This window comes from Camelus dromedarius, chromosome 17 (assembly GCF_036321535.1).
Source record: "Camelus dromedarius isolate mCamDro1 chromosome 17, mCamDro1.pat, whole genome shotgun sequence".
In the NCBI taxonomy this organism is placed as follows: Eukaryota; Metazoa; Chordata; class Mammalia; order Artiodactyla; family Camelidae; genus Camelus; species Camelus dromedarius.
This window is the reverse complement of record NC_087452.1, coordinates 17,803,517-17,816,818: the sequence shown is the minus strand read 5'-3', so window position 1 is coordinate 17,816,818 and position 13,302 is coordinate 17,803,517. Positions and strand designations below refer to the sequence as shown.

Sequence of the window (13,302 nt, the reverse complement as noted above, 5' to 3'; positions counted from 1 at the left end):
GCAGGAGCCTGTTAGCATCATTCTATCAGGGACATATAGCTTCCTAATTACTGAAAAAAATTGTAACAAGTCTAAGAATAGAATTCCGTCTCACACACGTATCCTCCACATCACATTGGGAGGTACTCCTTGTTTAAAGATAAACATTACAACTCTTAAATGTGACTGATGCAAGTGAAGTTAAAAGAAAAGTAAGGGGACCTCCTTACTTCTTAATTTCTTTTATATCCATTCACCTGATTGATTCATCCTGAAGAGTCCCAAGTGTTACTGTTCATTAAGCAAGGTGAACTGTACCCACTGGTAATTCCTTGTTGGTCTTTGCATTCATTCCTGTGCTCAGAAAGTACATCTCCCACTATTTCAAGTTTACTATTAAAACGCATAGACGGAATGACGTTTTATACTTGGGAAGCAACCTGTGATCCTTTCCAGGAAGTAGGAAGGGGATTCTTCAAAAATAAAAGTTGTTTTCTTATTTGCAAAGACTCTTAAAATGTAGTGATGAACTAGTGAAACTCTTTCATAGAGAAACCAATTATTCTGCTAGGGCGAAAAAGATCCAAATGGTTTAGCGTAAAATGTTACTCTACTGTGATTGAAGTTCTGGATATTGCCACAATTAATGATTGTTTTTTGCCCTCCACCTTCCCCCCAGTAAAGGCAAGGTTTTCTCTTGGAAATAGATTCTACATGAAATCTTTCTGTTCTGCTTGAGTGCAAACTGACAGTCACTAGGTGTCTATAGATGTAAGATTTATTTAAGATTTAAGTTGTCTCGTGCTCATAAGAATCATAATTGTTTTTGTCTATACCACAGATTATTTAAAGTTGTATGAATTAAATAATAATAATGTGGAGAAATATGTCTTTTTTTTTTCTTTAATAGTCTTTTTTTAATCTGAAGGGCATATTTTAGAAGAGATGACATGGATTTGTGTTAGTAGTGGTTTATGTCCAATTTGAAGGTAATGCTTGATATTACATTAAAGTGTATTAGTTGAAATCTATATTCCTATTAAGGCAGTTATATCCGATAAGGGAGAAATTACCCAAATATGCTGAACCATCATTTCCATATCATCTTAAAGATGGACATCATTTTTAAATGTTTTTATTACTTAAAGTATGTAATTTTGAAATGATTAAAATTAAAATCTATACTAAATGGTTTGAATAATATACCCGTTTTTCCTTATATGTTGCCATGTTCTGGTAACACCTGCCTTAGCTGCAACCCTCAATTTAGTTAGGCCAGAAATATGTCCAAAGTTAAAACACAAATAAATTAGGAGAACTGGAAGACCTAATCTAAATAAAAATGGACAAATGGTAAATTTATATTTAATGCTGAATTAGTTTATCTCTGTGTAACTTGTGCATTTTTATATTTCAGTTATATAAAATAGTGAAGTGTGTCATAAAAATGAAAAGAAAGAATTGTAGGCATAGCAATGTGGAAAGGTTTGATAGCTATTTAGACAGATTTTAGTATCCTTAAGTGGAGGACCAAATAAAAATAAATGGCTTCATATAAGATGACATTCTAAGAGATTCATATTACATTTTAAAGGAGAGTATTATATAAATGATTAGTTCAAATACTTAATGACTTGGTACTTTATAAAAATAGTTTACGTATTTTTGAAAGTTTTATGTATGAAAATATGAAATATTTATTATGAAAAGAGAGAAATATGATAATTTTCTTGTTTTCTCTTTTTTAGTTTTTAAATCCTAAGCATAGTATTATGAAGCACATTGTTAATAGAAAAACAGTTAATTTGCTTAATCTTGGACCATTTTTCTATGAATATACATTTCCATGAAATTAGTAACACTGAGTGTATGAATTTATGCATAACAATACAGATTATATTGAATAAGTAATTTTTCTAATAGTACAGCCAAAGTAGATTTTTCATTTAATTTTTAAAGATGTAAATTGCTAAAACAGAACATATCTGCTTCTCAGTGGAGGTAGATGTATACGGTCTGACATGCTAACATGTGCTGGAGAATTCTAGGTAAATCTCTCCAACTCCCACTGGTTTGCAAAAATTTGATAGGAAGTCACACACACAGACTCACAGTACCTACATTTTACTGTCACTGGGTTGAATGACTGATTTTGAAAAGCTTAATAGTGTTTTCTGGTTAATACCCTTTCTTTCACAGAGCTATGCTTAAAATATGAAGCTTTAAAAAGTATGTTTTAAATTGTTGATAGCTTCTAGGAAGTTAGGAGCAGTCTTTGGAATTTACAGGGATTGGAAATATGAATTACTTATTCTTCCCATGGTCATCGTTCAGTCTGTAAATTCATGATGCTTTGGAGGATTAGTCGCTGGTTTTTATATTGATTTGATTAATTTATGGTTTTATTTCTGTTACTGACTTTTATGTTGGATGACGTGGCATTAGTCTTATTGCTTTGTATTTACATGTTAGAGATCTCCTCTAGGTTTCTGAAGAGCAGCCCTATTCAATTGGGTATTGTAATTTAAGGATGCTTCTTTGTCATAAATAACCAGTGCTTTTGAGTGCCTAATGCATTTTTCACAGTAGTGAACACCTTCTGTGTTTCAAACTGTGAATTAACAAAGTATGGCATTAAGAACCATTAGTGGAAGCAGTTTCTTCCACAGGTGGGTTTTATTGACATGCATGCCTGAGGTTTGAGATTTGATCTTGTTTCTTTCAAACAAAAGTGGGGGAACCAGGCACAGACTTTGTGGACACATGTCAGGTCTCATGGCTATAGAAGCGTCACATACCATCCACTGCATCCTCGTCCATATATCCATCAAGCATGCATTTTCACTATGTCATCTCTCTAACTCTGACTGATGATGGAAACACCTGGTTGCTCTGATCGTAAACTGGCGAGTTCATCAGAATTCCTCTCCCCACTCTCATATAATATGAACTCTGACAGTCTGTAGCTTGAAAACATTAGTGTATAGTTTGAAAACATTTCTCTGTTTAGAAATTTATAGGAAATTCTCAAGGATTTCCCTTTCTACCTTCCTCTCTCCCTTTCTTCTTTTGCCTTGGAATTTAAAACTTTAAAGGCAAGATGTCCTCTCTGGAATAAATTGTATATTGAGTTTTTTTCTTCTTGGGAGAAAGGTTATATGAATTTAAAAGAAAAAAATGTATTTTTGATAACTTTAGGATATTTTATCTTAAGTAGTTTGAAGGAATTATTTTTTAATTTTCCCCCTTTTCCAAGTCATCTCAGGTAATTTAAGCAGTTGGGCAGATTGCTGCAGAATGAGAAATGATACTTGCCGTTCATCAAATACCGAAAGACACTTTGCCAGCGCCCTCTGCATTGTAAATTGAATTTACATTGGCATTTATTTGGTGTATGTCTCATTGTGCAGCGTCCTGTTTCGACAGAGATTCTGGCAAGTCAGGCTGGATGGATGTCCTTCTTCCTTGTCACCCTGTTCCACAACCGACGTTCCGTGATTTCGCTGATGAGGGAAAGGCTGGATAACTGAATTGCTGGCCTTTTCTGTGTAATTTATGCAATTGACCTGGTGTTGAATTGTGAAGGTGTGGCTTATTCTTTAGGCATGACACAGAAACAGGAAAAAGAGTGTGTGGAGTTACAAGTGGACTGGTTGCTTACGGATTAGCAGAAGGGATTGCTCCTGTACCCCACTATACGTTTGATTTTGTTGCCAATTTATTTAGCCAGGAACACAGAACTTTATTAGCATCACATTGGCCAAAAGAAGCAGGAACAGATGCAGTCTGTATCTGATTGGCTTGTCTCAGTCCCCTTAGGAAATCTTGCTAGAGGCGCTGTCCGCATAAAAAAGGACATCTGAGAATTCTTCTGATACCATAGTCCATGGGCCATCATATATTTTTTCCAGTCCATGTGACTTACCACAAACACCCTGTGAGCTTTTGTTTTTGAATCAAACCTATTGTCTGCAAGACCACGTCTTCTCCCGGGACAAAGGGACTTGGTTTCCAGGTTCTGCAGACATCTCTTCATCCTCCTAGGAACCTCATTTCCATATAGGGTCTTTGAATCTCTTGGTTGTATCACTTTGATGTGTTCAGTGTCACACGTAAGGTAATTTTCTTTCCCATTAAAACTCACTGATAATTAAAAATTATAGACAGTTCTTGTAAACATGGAACAGATTTAAACAGCTTGGAAGGAGACACCAGCAGAGACTCTCCATTCCTCCCTCCCCCTCCTGCCTCTCTTGAGCTCCTAGGAGGGCAGCTGCTCTTAGCATTTGAGAGGGCAGCCCTCCTGGCTTCTGCTGCTTTCCAGCCATTAACTTTTGTGGGAGTGAAGTCTAAAGAAATACATTTGGCAGTTTTGATCAAGTGGATATAAACCCTCTTTCTCTTTGTTCACCTTTGTAAATGGAACAAAAGAAATAGTTTCTCCTCCTTCTGGGTTGTCTGTATTTTTGAGAATATTGCATCAAACTCCACTGTTCCTGAGGCAGAATGGGAACCTCTTACCCTGTGTATTGAAAACACTTAGGTCATCCTGGTGATACAAGTGTGTGCCAGCTTCCCTGGGCCTTGACCTGTGGCCTGTTTGTTTCCCTTGCAAATAGGAATGTGTACCTTGTGGGTAAGGGGTTAGCTGCCTCAGGGCTGGCATAAGAAAGTGCTCCACAGGGTTGTTGTACATAGGTGAAATCTGACTTAACCCAGGCTCAGTGGGGTGAGCATCTCAGGACATGTGCATGGATTAATTTTAGACGTCGTATTCTGCCTGCACCGCGTTTAGGGGCTAGGAACGCGTAATGAAATGCTGGCTGAAGAAAGTCATCTTTGCTTAGATTTTTGGCCTGGTCCACTTGGAAGGGCAGCTCTGTGGGGAGCAGCTGTCTAAAACAAAATAGTCAACCTGGACACAGCTAAGCCTAGGAATTAATTCTACTTTTCCGGAAACATGGAAACATCAGCTGTAATCCCATGTTCAGTTGGTAATTTTGACCCACAAGATGGAAATGAATTCTCCCACTGTGAGACATGGCCATTTTTTATGCGGCCAAAGGGTACCACAGAGTCTCGGTGGTGTGATCTCCTCAGGTTGTGTATTGAGTCAGCCGTGTTCAGTGGATACCTGAACCATGCAGGTCTGGGAAGGTCACCTTCTCTTAAGGGACGAGGATCTTTATTATCTTCTCAATGAGCTGCTTCGACATCACTGAAGTCACTTTGTGGGCTTGCATGAGGGGCACTTGCTCAGCTCCTCTTTGTCTGCTGTTACAAAAAGTCGCACTGATAGGAGCAGTTTCCTCTCATGTACACAATTCCCCTAATTCCATGACTGGAGGGCAGGGTGGCATCTTAAGGAGAATATTGAGGTCTGGCGTCTGGGAGTGAGGACTGAAAACTGGAGCGAGCCTCTTTTTTATCTGGCTTTGAATAATCATTTCTTTTCAGTGTGCTGAGATCTGTAGAGCCTCCATCCTTGGCAGGGGTAATACTGTCCCCTGGCAGAGCAAAAAATCGGCTCTTGGAGGACAACAAAGTCTGAGATGTTATAATGGTCTGTGGCCCTCTAAAGGGCCATAGTACATAAGCAGAGATACAGTATACGTACCTGTTAAAAATACTATGGTAATCTCTAGGTCCGTCTGTGTTGCTGCTAATGGCATTATTTCATTCTTTTTTATGCTTGAGTAAAAACCATTGTATATATACCACATTTTTTTTATCCATTCATCTGTCGATGGACATTTAGGTTGCTTCCATGTCTCAGCTATTGTAAACAGTTCAGCATCTTTCTTAACTCCTCTCTTTGTGTTTTGTTTAGAGAACGCTTAGAGAGACTCTGACAGATGTGACACCTGCCTTCCAGCTAGTCTCCATCTTCCCAGGATAGCTGTTAGAATAGCAGTCATGATTAGCATGCCCAGCACTGGGTAGTTATTATTAGTGTCCCCATTTCACAGATGTGGGAACTGAGGTGAAGGGATCAAGTAGCTCATCCAAAGTTGCTGAAGCAAGTGGTACAGTCAGGATTTGAACCCACTCAGTTGGACTGCATGACCCAAATTTCTTGATAGCCTAGGACCTGTAGTAAATGTTTATTACAGAGCTTAAGGCCATAGCTTAAAATTTTTATAGGAGTTAGTAGTGTAAATGTGGTACTATGGAGGAAAGGCACATGGCTACAGAGACATTAATTACTGGCTGAATTAGGTGTTTGGCTGAACCCTTCATATCCTTTGTCTCATTTATCCCTCTAACAATCCTGTGGGATAAGTAAGATAAATCCCTCCCTTGACATGGGGAAATGGAGGCATGGAGAGATTGTCCCTGAAGTCACACAGTTAGGCTCCTCAGCCTACCTTATCTACCTAGGACCACATACCCAGCTTCCTCTATATTTTCTACAGCTCAGGGACAGACTGTAAACATTTCTAAAGAATCACCGGTAACAGACTACGTTAGAACAAAGGGGGAGGTCCAAGAGAAACTGCAGAGGAGTCTCATAGGTTTAATGGAAGGACACATGAGCTTAAGCACTTGGAATTAGTAAGGGGCCATCCATACTGAATAATAAATGTATCCCTGAGTCTCCACGATACGCCAAATGAAAGACCTGGATATGTTCTTACTGTATGAAAATACCGCCTAGCCATACTGACCACTATGGTAATTTACGGTTTGGTTATAGTCATCATTATTGGTCAGAAAGCTCTACAGTGAAAGTTTCTGTAACAACATCCCAAAATCCTGACCCAAGACGACTTATGTTCTAAAAGTCTTGTTGGACCAGACTTCACAATTCATAAGCTTTATAGTTCTATACATATTAATAATATATTTGTAGTATAAATGAATTTTGAGATGCTCAATTTGATAGACTCACACATGTCTTTTAACATGAATTTTCTCCTGAAATTATGGTTGCATTTAGCATTTTTCTTCCCCTGCCCCTCTACAGTATTATATAGCTGTTACTGTATTTTAGGACATGAAACTGAAACTTCAGTTCTGGTTGTTTTTCCACTTGCTTTTATATGACAATGTCAGCTGTAATAAATCTTATGTTACCGTAATCTTATGTTACGCGAGTCTTCTTCACAAATGTTACCTGCGTTATCGCAACAATTGAAAGAAGGACTTAGGTTTGAAAGACTACCTTCTATAGGTATGTTCCTGAACAATAGAGACTGTGGACATGTGCAAGCAAAATCTAATTTTAACATTGCCCTACTAAAATAAGTGGGTGGGATCTGTGTCTAAAAATATGTAAATGAGTACGGTGGCTTTGCACAAGGTTAGAGCTGCAGTCAGTACAGGAATATTGGATCCTGCCCTGAATATGTCTCTTTTTATTGACTTCTTTGAGCATTAGCCTAAACTTTAAGGAAAATTTAGCTCCCGATAATACACTAGTCTTTCAGGCCTTGTTTATAAAGTTTAGATGTTTTTGCCTATTAGTATAAAGCTTTGCAAAAAAAATGATATGAATCAAACTTGGAGTATATGAAACAGATAAAATAGGAGGCTGTTAAAATGCAGAATGGTCCTAGAAAAATGAATTATTTTAATCAGTGTTTTAAAAACTAGGTAATGTTCTAGAAGAGGGTCTAGCTGAATCTACATCAGACTGTTCTTACTGATTACCGCTGGAATGGGTTTTGGGGTTGGAGATGGTGGTGGTTATATATTTTCTAACCAGGAGAGCACATGCTTACATTCTTAATGTAATTAAAGTGAATATCTCTTAAAACATTTGATTTAGGAGTCTTAGCAAAGTTCTTTTCACCTATAACTCTTTTGAGCAGCACAATTCTCCTGTCAGGTGAGTTTACTTTCTTAAAGGAAGGATGGCAAGGTGTAAGGGTCCTGAAAATTAAAAATGAATAAAAGGATTTGAATCACCAGTTTATGAATAATTTTAAAAAGTAGTTAAGAGGCCCAACATGAAAAGCAAAATTCAGATTTCTACTACCTTATCACCAGGCATAGCTTTGTCATAATCTCCTCTGTTGGCCCTGAGTTTTGTATAATTAAAATTTAGGAGCTAGAAATTTTGTTGAGACTTAATTAGAAGCGACAAACCAGAGACATTCCTGCTGGTTAGGAAAGGCTTAAGAAATTCTTATTGGCTAAATTACAAATATGTAACATTTTTTCTGAACACTGCATGGTAGTTCAGACTGCCTAAAGGTGACAAGATTAGCTCTGTTTTTCTAGTGAAGTAGTAAAAATTAGATTAATAAGTACCAGGCAAAGAACCTTTTCTTTTTTTCGAAAGGAATCTTACCTTGAGTCCTTCTGGCTGTGGAGATCGGTGCCTTAATTAGCCACATGTTCTTTTTACCTCCTGGGAAATAAGTCCAGGATAAAATTGGGGATCAAGACGTAGGCGCACATTGACTTAGCACACGCCGCTAAGTAATTCATCAAGGAATGTTGGTAATTAGTCCTGCCTCTTTCAACTCTTGGCTTATTTCATAAAACCGGTTGATTTAAAATAATGCCTGCTGATTTATTACCAACACGTTTCACGACTGAGACTTGGCCCTTGAACAAAAGCAATATTGTGCAGGGATGGAAACGCGCCCTCTTGTTTTTGTGTTTTTACAAATTCTGAAGGGCATCTGTAGTCCCCTGTTAACTTTGTTGCATTTTCTTTTGCCCCATTCAGCATTTTCCTGGGCTTTCTTTTGTCTCCTGGTGAAGAGAAAGGGGGAGCAAATTAGAAAAAAAAAAAAATTCCAGGCTCTTGGAGGTTTTGGATGTGATGTGCTTGTCAAAGTGTATTGACTCAGTGTGATTTGATGGAATTTAATTTGAATCCTTCGTCTGGTAAGACAGGCTGTCGTAATGGCCTTTGGTCCTCCTGCATTGTTAAGTGTTTGGTGATATTTATGACAGCCAGGTTAATCTTAAAAGATTGAATTTATGAGAAGTACAGAACCTTATGACTTCAGTCTGGTAGCCTTGGTATCCAAACACAGCTCTAAGTTATTCTTTAAACGCCAAATTCCCTTTAATGCCAACTCGGTGTGCTTCTTTCTGCTTTGAGATGCGACCCTAATCAGCATCCTTGCTGAAAAATCTGGGATTAGATTGGAGGACTCAAAATTGGAGCATATGAAGCAGATAAAGTAGTCTCCAGTACTTAACTGGGGAACCTTAGGCATGTTTCCTGTTCTTTCTGGGTCTCAGTGACCCCATCTGTGAAATGGAGGTAACAGTGGCCTGGAGAATTTTTGTGAGGGTTAAATTAGATAATTTACCTAAAGCAGTGCTCTCTAACAGAAATAAAATGTGAGCCACAGAGATGAATTTAAACTTTCTAGTAGTCACATTAAAAACATTAAAAAGAAACAGGTGAAGTCAACTTTAATAATATGGTTTATTTAATTCAGTATATCTAAAAGGTTACTATTTCACCATATATAATCAATATAAAAGTTACTAAGATTTTTTACATTCTCTTTTTTCTGTGTTAAGTCTTCATGTTGAGTCTTTCACACTAGGTCCTCAAAATCAGATATGTGTTTTACACTTACACGAGCATTGCAGTTTGGGTGCTGAATTTTCATTAAGTTACTCGATCTGTATTTAGATTTTGTGAGATTTACAGTCAGAAAAGTGGATTTATATCTACTTACCAAGTTGCTTCAAACGAATTTAAAAGATTTCCAATAACTAAGTTGAGTACAAGTCTTTACATTTACGTTTAAATGAAATAAAAAAATGTATTTTCTCAGTCACATTGGCCGGGTTTCCAGTGCTCAGTAGCACATGTGGCCTATGGCCTCTGTATTAGCACAGATCTGAAGCATTTAGCACAGTGCTGAGTAGATGGAAAGTACCCGGCAAAGGATTCTGCTTTATTGTTGTTGATAATGAATAAAATAATAATTCCTAATTATTAATCACTAAATATAGTAATTATGATTATCATCTCCAAGTTGCCATCTTCATTTGCCACCATTTATACCTGCCCAAAACGATTGCTGTCCCGCTGCCTTCCTCCCCACCAAAGGAGACCAAAAAAGTTAGTCCTTTTTTTCTCACAACCCTTTGTAGCCCAGGTTAGGTGACGTACCTTATGTGTGGTTGATAGTTCCTGTCCAAACACCCTTTCCCAGGCGAGCACAGCAGAGTCACCCTTGGTAATGTGGCATTTGGACCCGTCTCTGCCAACAGCCTTCCATTCAGGCTTGAGCAGTGACAGCTCTTAACTCATTGGTCACACGTCTTACTCATCCTTCCAATCCAGCTTTTTCTCAAACCTACACGTACCACACTTACATGGCACCTGCTCTGCGTGTTAAAGATGTCTAAAGCCTTAGGAACATGGAAGCACCCCGTCAATGTTCATGATGCAAAAAAGACATGGAAGGAAAAGGAGACCCGTTAATCCTAGTTCTTCTTTAAATATATATATATATTTAATTGTAGCTGAATAAACATATAAGGTATTAAAAAACTACTTTTTTGGGGAAGGAGTTGTATATATGATTTTTATTCATGCTAACGTTGCTAAGGCAATTTCTTTTCTCAGTTAACCTGCAGTGTATTTTTAGGAATTTTTCAGCACAGCTGATAACTCCATGAAACAGTTTTTCCTCCTTATATACCAGGCACCTAGATTTTCTGTTTGCTAGTTTATGACCATTTGTTAAACAGGAAATAATACACCTAAAACGATCATTTTAATTTTATTGGGTACCTCATCATTCCTAATGCAAACAATGAGTTGATGATACTGGAATTAGCAAACTTTGTTAGAGGGATTTAATGTGTTCTTCATATAAATACTAAGAGTGTGTGAAGTTACATTCTTGTTCAGTTTAGCAAGAAAACCAAGGGAGCAAAAATATTAACCATGCCATGAGTTCCAGAAAGAAAAACGTTTCTATTGTCAGGTTTTTTGGTTTCCCGAGTTTGGAACTACCTATTTTCTCAATGTTTATTACTTATTTTATTATCATCTTAAAAAAAATGTAAGTTAATAAACATGCATGCTGTTGTAAAGTTGATTTCAATTTTCCTAGTAGCTCTCCAAACTTGTATTAAAATCATATGCCTAAAGAGGTTTTTCAACTCATTAATTGGCATAATATTGATAGAGTTCATAATGCAGAGTTAAGAGTATGGGACATTGTGCACATTTTTACTGACACTTAGGACCACTGGTATCTCATAGATGAGGAAAAAAACCTGAACATTCTGGAAGGACATTTAATTTTGATGTGAAGTCCTCATTCAGTTTGACACGAAGCGAAGGTGTATAGAACTTAACTCCAAACGGTGTTTCTGGGACAGTTTTCTGTAACTCAGTGGTTCTCAAAATGTGGTCTGGGGCCTGCAGCCCCCACATGACCTGGGAGCTGTTTAGAAACACAGGTTCCCTGGGTCTGCCTGGAACTATTGAGCCAGAAACCCCAGGAGTGGGGCCCATTAATCTGAAAGATTCTAATGCAGACTCATGTTTGAGAATCACTGTTGTAGAAACCTGGAAGTTAATTTGTAAGAAACATAAGAAAAATTGAGAAATACTTGTGCAAATAAAGTCAACCTCTTAGATGGAAAGTAAACATATCAAGAGTTATGGAAAGTCTCCAACAGTGGTACAATTGGTAGGTACTTTGCGAAGGAGGGGAAGAGGAAGACAAGCAAAGAAAATGTTACTTTCAGGTAAAATTGATCAGCGGAAGTTACAAAATATCCAGTAGCTCCTTAGAGTCTTTGTACACAGGGCAAATCCCATATAGTTATGAAAGGTTGATAACAATAGGTTAATCCTGCCAATTCCTGGGGAGATGAGTTGGGGTAAAACAATAATAAGAAACTTTAAAATTATGCGGTGGTTCCCACTTTAAGCTACAGAAACTATTGTGCCTATGTAGGAACTCTGGGGGATCAATGAATCCATTAGTCCGCCAACATTTATAAATTAAATACATACCTCCCTTACGTATCCATCTCTTTTTCAAATAAGTGTTACTACTGCTTTAGTGAACAAAGTATAGATTGATAGCAAGGGCATAGCTTTCATTTTCTTCCTTATTTTTACACATTGTCTTAATCAACAAAAACTAAAAGCACAACTCCTAATCGAATGTGGCCTGGGAATATTTGACTTTTAAAAAAGGTTAAGAGGTACTTCTTTTTAGGAAACTTAAAAAAAAAAACAAAACTCTCAAGTGTTCTTTAAATTCCACTTTTGGACCCTTCTTTCCTTTTTGTAGGTGGGATTTAGTTAATGGTAACACAGAATGGCCTTTTCAGGGTCCTAGGGACCCAATCATTTATCATTTCACAGACAGCAGCCCCTCGATAGCCAGTCTCTGACATCAAAGGCCTTTACTGATGTGGCCGTAGTCTTGGCTTGGCCTTTTACACTGGAGCATTGACATCAACAGAAAGTGTTTTTCTTTCTTTTTCTTTTTCAGTGTTAGTTGTCTGCTAGAAGGCAGTATATTCAGTGCATGCGGCCATCTTGCCTCAGGGTTGGACTAAAACAAATGTTCATTTTTGGAAGTGCCAAGGGAAAGACCAACTCTTTCTGTTGCTGGCATCCTTAATTTGCACACCCAGCATGCAGACCCATGTCCAGCTTTAGAAGAGGCATGACTCACATAGGAGCCATGAAGTGCCCTTTGCTTCCACCAGAAGACATTTATTTATCTTCCTACCTCACTCCTAGTCAGAGGGGAAAATCAGAAATAACCCAAAGATGCCCTTATGAACTGCACTGATCATGAACCTTGTTGCCTGGACTCACTTTGCTTTTCTGTTAGGGTTTCCATTTTTCACTGAGAATTCATTCAAAGAACTCTTGCCCCAAGACGTTTGATTTTGTTCTGTACCTGCCCTGTGGCTGCAGCGTCCTTGTTTAAGGGTGTGGGCTTGGTGTGAGAGGGTCAGTCCCCAAATCCTTTCTGAACCTCAGTTCCCTTGTCTGCATGAGAAGGATAATAGAAGTCCCCTAGCTTATAGGGCTACTGTGAGAAATAAGGGACGTGATCCTTGCAAAGCACTTAGCACCGTGTCTGGCACAGTACTTACTAATGTTGATCACTGTCATCAGTGTTTCAGCCAGAGACACACACTAAGCACACAGTGATTCAACCACATAATGGGTTCTTGAGAAGTGATCAGAGGGTTAATGTTTGGGCAAAAGGTGAGGAAAGTTGATTCCACATAGGATCTGGAATTAATTTCTCTAGAAATATATGAGATATGTAAAGATTCTTTTAACCAGTAACAATTGAGTTACATTTCAGCAGCAAAAGGAATTTTTATTCTTAAGAATCACCTGACTATTCA

At 37.8% G+C, this 13,302-nt stretch overlaps 1 protein-coding gene across 10 annotated transcripts in view; it reads left to right on the top strand.

Annotated features, from left to right (window-relative positions):
* Positions 1-13,302, top strand: part of MITF (melanocyte inducing transcription factor) — a 209,327-nt gene that overhangs the window by 127,623 nt on the left and 68,402 nt on the right. The window lies entirely within an intron of this gene.